Raw genomic sequence first — 7,332 nt, 5'->3', positions numbered from 1 at the left:
TGAACCTTTCCCCCATCTCCCGCCCCATCCCACCCCTCTAGATTGATATAGAGCCCCTGTTTGAGTCTCCTGAGCCACACAGCAAATTCCCGTTGGCTATCTATTTTACATATGGTAATGTAAGTTTCCATGTTACTCTTTCCATACATCTCACCCTCTCCTCCCCTCTCCCCATGCCATAAGTCTATTCTCTATGTCTGTTTCTCCATTGCTGCCATGTAAATAAATTCTTCAGTACCATTTATCTAGATTCCATATATATGCATTAGAATACAATATTTATCTTTCTCTTTCTGACTCACTTCACTCTGTATGATAGGCTCTAGGTTCACCCACCTCATCAGACCTGACTCAAATGTGTTCCTTTTTATGGCTGAGTAATATTCCATTGTGTATATGTACCACAACTTCCTTATCCATTCATCTGTTGATGGACATCTAGGTTGCTTCCATGTTCTAGCTATTGTAAATAGTTGCAATGAACAATGGGATACATGTGTCTTTTTCAATTTGGGTTTCCTCAGGGTATATGCCTAGGAGTGGGATTGCTATGTCATATGGTAGTTTTATTCCTAGTTTTTTAAAGAATCTCCATACCGTCTTCCATAGTGGCTGTATCAATTTACATTCTCACCAACAGTGCAAGAGGGTTCCCTTTTCTCCACACCCTCTCCAGCATTTATTGTTTGTAGACTTTTTGATGATGGCCATTCTGACCAGTGTGAGGTGATATCCCATTGTAGTTTTGATTTGCATTTCTCTAGTAATGAGCAATGCTGAGCATCTTTTCATGTGTTTGTTAGCCATCTGTATGTCTTCTTGGGAGAAATGTCTGTTTAGATCTTTTTCCCATTTTTTGATTGGGTTGTTTGTTTTTCTAGCATTGAGTTGTCTGAGCTGCTTGTATATTTTGGAAATTAATCCTTTGACAGTTGTTTCATTTGCTACTATTTTCTCCCATTCTGAGGGTTGTCTTTTCACCTTGCTTATAGTTTCCTTTGCTATGCAAAAGCTCTTAAGTTTAATTAGGTCCCTCCCACTTGTTTACTTTTGTTTTTATTTCCATTACTCTAGGAGGTGGGTCATAGAGGATCTTGCTTTGATTTGTGTCATAGAGCATTCTGCTTATGTTTTCCTCTAAGAGTTTTATAGTTTCTGGTCTTATATTTAGGTCTTTAATCCATTTTGAGTTTATCTTTGTGTATAGTGTTAGTAAGTGTTCTAATTTCATTCTTTCACATGTAGCTGTCCAGTTTTCCCAGCACCATTTATTGAAGAGGCTGTCTTCACCCCATTATATAGTCTTGCATTCTTCGTCAAAAAAGAAAGTACCCATGGGGCATTGGTTTATTTCTGGACTTTCTATCTTGTTCCATTGGTCTATATTTCTGCTTTTGTGCCAGTACCATACTGTCTTGATGACTGTAGCTTTGTAGTATATTCCAAAGTCAGGAAGAGTGATTCCTCCAGCTCCATTCTTCTTTCTCAAGACTGCTTTGGCCTTTCGGGGTCTTTTGTGTTTCCATATGAATTGTGAAATCTTTTGTTCTAGTCCTGTGAAAAATGCCATTAGTAATTTGATAGGGATTGCATTGAATCTGTACACTGCATTTGGTAGTATAGTCATTTTCACAATATTGATTCTTCCTACCCAGAAACATGGAATATCTCTCCATCAGTTTATGTCAGCTTTGATTTCTTTCATTAATGTCTTATAATTTTCTGTATAGTTATTTTGTCTCTTTAGGTAAGTTTATTCCTAGATATTTAATTCCTATTGTTGCAATGGTGAATGGGATTGATTCCTTAATTTCTCTTTCTGATTTTTCATTGTTAGTATATAGAAATGCAAGTGATTTCTGTGTATTGATTTTGTATCCTGCCACTTCGCTAAATTCACTGATTAGCTCTAGTAATTTTTTTATATTATCTTTAGGGTTTTCTATGTACAGTATCATGTCATCTGCAAACAGTGAGTTTTACCTCTTTTCTGATCTGGATTCGTTTTTATTTCTTTTTCTTCTGTGATTGCTGTAGCTAGGACTTCAGAACTATGTTGAATAATAGTGGTGAAAGTGGACATCCTTGTCTTGTTCCTGATCTTAGGGGGAATGCTTTCAGTTTTTCACTATTGAGAATATTTGCTGTGGGGTTATCATAAATGGCCTTTACTATGTTGAGGTAGATCCCTTCTATGCCCATTTTTTGAAGAGTTTTAATCACAAATGGGTGCTGAATTTTGTCAAAGACTTTTTCTGTATCTATTGAGATTATAGATGGTTTTTTTCTTTCAACTTGTTAATATGATATATCACATTATTGATTTCCATATATTGAAGAATCCTTGCGTCCCTGAAATAAACCCAATTTGATCAAGGTGTATGAGCTTTTTGGTGTGTTGCTGAATTCTGTTTGCTAAAATTTTGTTGAGGATTTTTGCATCTATGTTCAGCAGTGATATTGGCCTATAGTTTTCTTTTTGTGTGTTGTCTTTGTATGGTTTTGGTATTGGGGTTATGGTGGCCTTGTAGAATGAGAGTTTAGAAGTGTTCCTTCCTCTGCATTTTTTAAAAAGAATTTTAGAAGGATAGGCACTAGTTCTTCTCTAAATGTTTGATAGAATTCTCTTGGGAAGCCATCTGGTCTTGGGCTTTTGCTTTTTGAAAGATTTTTGATCACAGCTTCAATTTCAGTGCTTATAATTGGGTTGTTCATAATTTCTATTGCTTCCTGGTTCAGTCTTGGAAGATTGGACTTTTCTAAGAATCTATCCATTTCTTCCAGGTTATCTATTTTATTGCCATATAGTTGTTCACAATAGTCTCTTATAATCCTCTGTATTTTTGTATTGTCTGTTGTCTCTTATAATCCTCTGTATTTTTGTATTGTCTGTTGTAACCTCTCCTTTTTCATTTCTAATTTTGTTGATTTGATTCTTCTCTCTTTTTTTCTTGATAAGTCTGGCTAAAGGCTTGTCAATTTTGTTTATCTTCTCAAAGAACCAGCTATTAGTTTTATTAATCTTTATGATTATTTCTTTCATTTCTTTTTCATTTATTTCTGCTCAGATCTTTATGATTTCTTTCCTTCTACTAATTTTGGGGGTTTTTTGTTCTTCTTTTTCCAGTTCTTTCAGGTGTAAAGTTAGGTTGTCTATTTGATGTTTTTCTTGTTTCTTGAGGTAGGATTGTATTGCTATTAACTTCCCTCTTAGAACTGCTTTTGCTGTATCCCATAAGTTTCGAGTAGTTGTGTTTTCATTATCATTTGTTTCTAGAAATTTTTTTATTTCCCTTTTGATTTCTTCAGTAACCTATTGGTTATTTAGAAATGTGTTGTTTAATCTCCATGTGTTTGTGTTTCTTACAGTTTTTTTCTTATAATTGAATTACTTTAATTGAATTTTCTTAAAATTTCTTATAATTTTCTCATAGTGTTGTGGTTGGAGAAGATGCTTGATATGATTTCAATTTTCTTAAATTTACTGAGGTTTGATTTGTGACCCAAGATGTGGTCTATCCTGAAGAATGTTCCATGTGCACTTGAGAAGAAGGTGTATTCTGGATTTGGATGGAATGTCCAGAAGATATCAGTGAGATCCATCTCATCAAGTGTATAATTTAAGACTTCTGTTTCCTTATTAATTTTCTGTTTTGATGATCTGTCCTTGGTGCGAGTGGGGTGTTAAAGTCTCCTACTATTATTGTGTTACTGTCAGTTTCCCTTTTTTTTTTTTTTTTAGTTTCTCCTTTTATGTCTGTTAGTGTTTGTCTTATGTATTGAGGTGCTCCTGTGTTGGGTGCATAGATATTTACAATTGTTATGTCTTCTTCTTGGATTGATCCCTTGATCATTATGTACTGTCCTTCCTTATCTCTTGTAATCTTCATTTTAAGGTCTATTTTGTCTGATATGAGTGTTACACCCGATGTCCGAATCCCAGAGTGGGAAGAGAGAAGGCCTCCAAGACAATGCAACCCTCAGGAAGGGAAGTTTATTACTGACTCGAGCCAGGACTCTCCGCCCGCAACCAACGCAGCGGTGTGGGTCAGAGAGCCCCGAGCCCAAGCTGTTACACAAATTTATAGGGTGAGAAGCGGATTGGTTACACGTTTGCAAAGCTATTTCATTGGTCAATACTTTCGCGCGCGTGGGGCTTTCCTGGGGGTTTCTGCCCCGTTCCTAATTTCCTAATTGGCAAACATCGGTCAGTGTTAAGTGCCTAATTGGCAAACAGTGGTCATTGTTAAGCGAAAGCTACCTGATAATCTTACCAAGTAGGAAGGCCTACTCCTAATCTAAGTTGTGTTACTTCTGCTCGCCTCACAATGAGGATTGCAGTTTTCTTTAGCTTTCCATTTGCATGGAATATATTTTTCCATCCTCTCACTTTCAGTCTATATGTGTCTTTAGGTCTAAAGTGGGTTTCTTGTAGACAGCATATATATGGGTCTTGTTTTTGTATCCATTCAGCCAGTCTGTGTCTTTTGGTTGGAGCATTTAATCCACTTACATTTAAAGTAATTATTGATATATGTGTTCCTATTGCCATTTTCTTAATTGTTTGGGGTTGATTTTATAGATCTTTTTTCTTCTCTTGTATTTCTTGACTATGTAAATCTGTTTAACATTTGTTGTAAAGCTGGTTTGGTGGTACTTAATTCTCTTAACTTTTGTTTTCTGAAAAACTTTTTATTTCTCCATCAATTTTGAATTAGATCCTTGCTGGCTATGGTAATTTTTGTTGCAGATTTTTCCCTTTCAGCACTTTAAATATATCTTCCCATTCCCTTCTGGCCTGCAGAGTTTCTGAAAGATCAGCTGTTAAGCATATGGGATTTCCCTTGTATGTCTACCTTGATGCTTTTAATATTTTTTCTTTGCGTTTAATCTTTGTTATGTGTCTTGGCATGTTTCTCCTTGGGTTTATCCTATATGGGACTCTTTGTGCCTCTTGGACTTGATTGACTATTTACTTTTCCATATTGGGGAAATTTTCAACTATAATCTCTTCAAAAATTTTCTCATATCCTTTCTTTTTCTCTTCTTCTTCTGGGACTCCTATAATTTGAATGTTGGTGCGTTTGACATTGTCCCAGAGGTCTCTGAGACTATCCTCAGTTCTTTTCATTCTTTTACTTTATTCTGCTCTTCAGAAGTTATCTCCACCATTTTATCTTCCAGTTCACCTTTGTTCTTCTGCTTCAGATATTCTGCTATTGATTCCTTCTAGAGTATTTTTAATTTCAGTAATTATGTTATTTTTGTATGTAATTATATTCAGTAATTATGTCTCTGTATGTTTATTCTTTAATTCTTCTGGATCTTTGTTAATTAATTCTTGCATTTTCTCTATTTTGTTTTCAATGTTTTTTTATCATCTTTACTACCATTATTCTGAGTTTTTTTCAGGTAGTTTGCCTATTTCCTCTTCGTTTACTTGGACTTCTGTGTTTCTAGTTTGTTCCTTTATTTGTGTAGTATTTCTCCACCTTTTCGTTCTTTGTTTTTAACTTATTGTGTTTGAGGTCTCCTTTTCACAGGCTTCAAGGTTGAATTCTTTCTTCCTTTTGGTTTCTGCCCTCCTAAGGTTGGTCCAGTGGTTTGTGTAAGCCTCATATAGGGTGAGATTTGTGCTGAGTTTTTGTTTGTTTGTTTTTCCTCTGATGTGCAAGGCTGAATGAGTTGCTAATCCTGTCTGCTGAAGATTGGGTTTGTTTTTTTGTTTTGTTTGTTGTTTATATGAGACGGCCTGCACAGGGTGCTACTGGTGGTTGGGTGATGTCATCCTGTATTCAAGTGGTTTCCTTTGTGTGAGTTCTCACTATGTGATACTTCCTGGGGTTAGTTCTCTGGTAGTCTAGGGTCTTGGAGTCAATGCTCCCACTCCAAAGGCTCAGGGCTTGATCTCTGGTCAGGAATGAAGACTCCACAAGTGGTTTGTTAGGACATTCAAAAATGAGAAGCCAAAGATGAACCCCAGACAAATGTCAGTTATAAAATCAGGCAAATAATAATTAAAATAATGGAATATACACAAATACATATACACCCATGAGCAAAGTCAAAACAGCCCGAGAAAAATACAGTACAGTAGATGGACCCGGTGAACAAAGGAAATCATGTGGACTTAATCTGCAGCTTGTACAGCTGGTGGGAAGGTTTTAGGTCTTCGTCCTCAGCCACACTGCGCCTGGGTTTCAGTTGTGGTTTTACTTCCACTGCTGCATGTGGGTCATCCAACCACTGGGGTTTGCTCCTTAGGCTGCCCTGGAGGACTTGGGTTTGCCCCTGTGAGGGCCAGGTGTGGAGGTGGTGCAGCTGCTTGGGTTGCATGGGTTCTGACAGCACAGGTACTCAGGGGAGTTGGTGGCTAGGGCAGCAGGAATTACAGTGCTCTAGAAGGGGATGGCGACCAGTACTGGCCAATACACTCCAATATTCTTGCCTGGAGAACCCTTCTCCCTGACAGAGGAAACTGGCAGGCCACAGTCTACAGGGTCGCAGAGGCAAACACTACTGAAGCAACCCTGCGTGCATAGACGCAAGACTTTTTCGCCTGTGGCAGCTCTACCCCGGTGAGAGTTGAGCATGAACGTGGCGCAGCTGCTTGGCTTTCAGGGACCCTGGCAGCACCAAGTGTGCAGCGACATGGACTGCCTCCGCCGCAGGAGTTAAGGCCCTATCAGAGTCTTTTTTTTCAGCCTCTTATAGCTGGCGATCAGAAGGCCTCTTTCGCCAGTCTTTCTCTGGAGCTCCGCCCATTCAGGCACTGGGGTCCTTCTCTGTTGTTTGGCGCATCAGGCACGTAGAGAGGCCCCCCTGGTTGGGGTCCTACTCTGTAGATAAGCACATCAGGCACTTAAAGGGGCACCTGGGTGGGATCCTACTCTGTAGTGCAGTGTATCAGGCATTTGATGGGCCAGTCTCTCTGTTCAGCTGCGGATGCTGGGTTGTGGGCAGAGAAAGGCTATGGTGATGGTTCCACCCCCTAAGCATGACTCAGCAGTATCGCTTTGCTTCCATGGCTGCCCGGCTTTCCTCCACAGGTATTTCCCATCACGATCTCCTCCCTCACATCCCCTCCATCCATCTCTCTGCAGTCAACAGCAGCCCTTGCCCTGGGATTGCTCCACAATCCCTAAACTCCAGCTCCCAGCCGCTGCACCTTCCAGTGGACCTGCATCCCTGCCCAGCGTATGTATGGCTGCAGCAAGGACTGTCTGATTCTCATTCTGTTTAGGCTGCCACAGATCAGCCGTTTCACTCTCAGCCTTAAATGTTTCTCCTCTGACCCAGACAATTGCCCTGATGTGGGGAATCAGACCGTTG

This window comes from Cervus elaphus, chromosome 1, assembly GCF_910594005.1.
Source record: "Cervus elaphus chromosome 1, mCerEla1.1, whole genome shotgun sequence".
Lineage (NCBI taxonomy): Eukaryota > Metazoa > Chordata > Mammalia > Artiodactyla > Cervidae > Cervus > Cervus elaphus.
This window is presented reverse-complemented; position numbering follows the sequence as displayed.